Below are 1,413 nucleotides of genomic sequence, written 5' to 3'. Positions count from 1 at the left end.
TCTCCTGTGCAACCTCACTTCCTTGAAAGAGCTGAATTTTTATTCCATCAATTCCCATGCCTTGTTCATTGCCAATTCCTTCAATGCACCTTGGACTTCTTCCTTCAGTATTATTGGCTCTTGATCATATGCTACCTCTTGAAATGGTTGAACATCAACCATTTCCTTTTGGAAATATGCAGTGACTCTTGCATATTCCTTCCATCTTCTTTTGATGCTTTCTGCATCATTTAATAATTTTCCCAGAGAATCCTGGTGGTGTATAAATAATTTCTTATGGAAAGATCAGCACAAGGCTGTTCCCTAAGAGTTGAAAGTTAAAGATATTCCAACTGGACAACTTTTCCTATATGTTATACAACTTCATAGTCCTTGATATCAATCACCACTTCTCTGTCCCTCACATCCCAGAGTTCTGCAACAAGCTCGAATGTCTCACAAAACACACAACTCTCAAAATAAATGATTTGTGAAATTGTGGAGACTGGCAAGTCCCAAATTCATTGTTCAGAAATCAGTCTGGAGGAATCTTCTAACCCATGTAGTCTCATGAGCTGAGATATACATATTGCAAGTCAATCACTGACTGTTGATGCACAATGAAGCTAAAGATGGGACTCAGGTCAGGTGCCTGTCTGAAATTCCCATGAATTGGGGTTCAGAGATGATGAGCCAGATGTAAGATCCAAGGCAAGAGAGAAACAGCTTTTGGAAAGCAGCCCTTCAACTTGGAATCAGACCATACTCCCAGTGGTAGTGACTTGAATCCCACCCTCTAGTAAGGTTGTTTTGTTAAGTGCTGTCAAATTGATTCTGACCCATAACAACCTTGTATAGGGTTTCCAAGGAGCCATTGGTGAGCTTGATCCGCCAATATAAGATGGCTCAAACCAACTTTGGGTGGCTGGTGGGTTTGAAGTTTATTCAGTGTTTATTCTACAGTGCCACACCTTAATCCTTCCTCCTTAGTTCGATCTTAATCCTGCCTCATTAAAAAATCACTTCAAAATGGGTCCATAACCACAGGCATAGAGGATAGGATTTATAATACATCATAGAATAGGTAAATTTGGCCCAAAGGGCCATGATAAATGATTTGCTTACCTGCAAATGGGTTAAGCATTGGTTTGTTTACTGCAAAATTAGAGGTTCATACAAATGAGACACTGAGTGAGAAAAATGAAACTGCCGCTCCCATCAAGATTTACAGTCTCAGAAACCTAAGAGAGCAATTCTATTCCTGATGTGGCACTGTGGAATAAAGCACTGGACTGCAAGGTTGGTTTGAACAACAAGGTCAGCAGTTCAAACTCACCAGCTGCTCCTTGGAAACCCTATACAGGGTCACTTTGAGTTGGAGCCGATTCAATGGCATGCAACAACACTCTGTCCTATGGGCCCTCTGTAAAGTCA

Source organism: Chrysochloris asiatica, unplaced genomic scaffold (genome assembly GCF_000296735.1).
Source record: "Chrysochloris asiatica unplaced genomic scaffold, ChrAsi1.0 scaffold00016, whole genome shotgun sequence".
Classification (NCBI taxonomy): Eukaryota; Metazoa; Chordata; class Mammalia; order Afrosoricida; family Chrysochloridae; genus Chrysochloris; species Chrysochloris asiatica.
The sequence above is the reverse complement of the archived record's forward strand: the minus strand, read 5'-3'. Positions refer to the sequence as shown.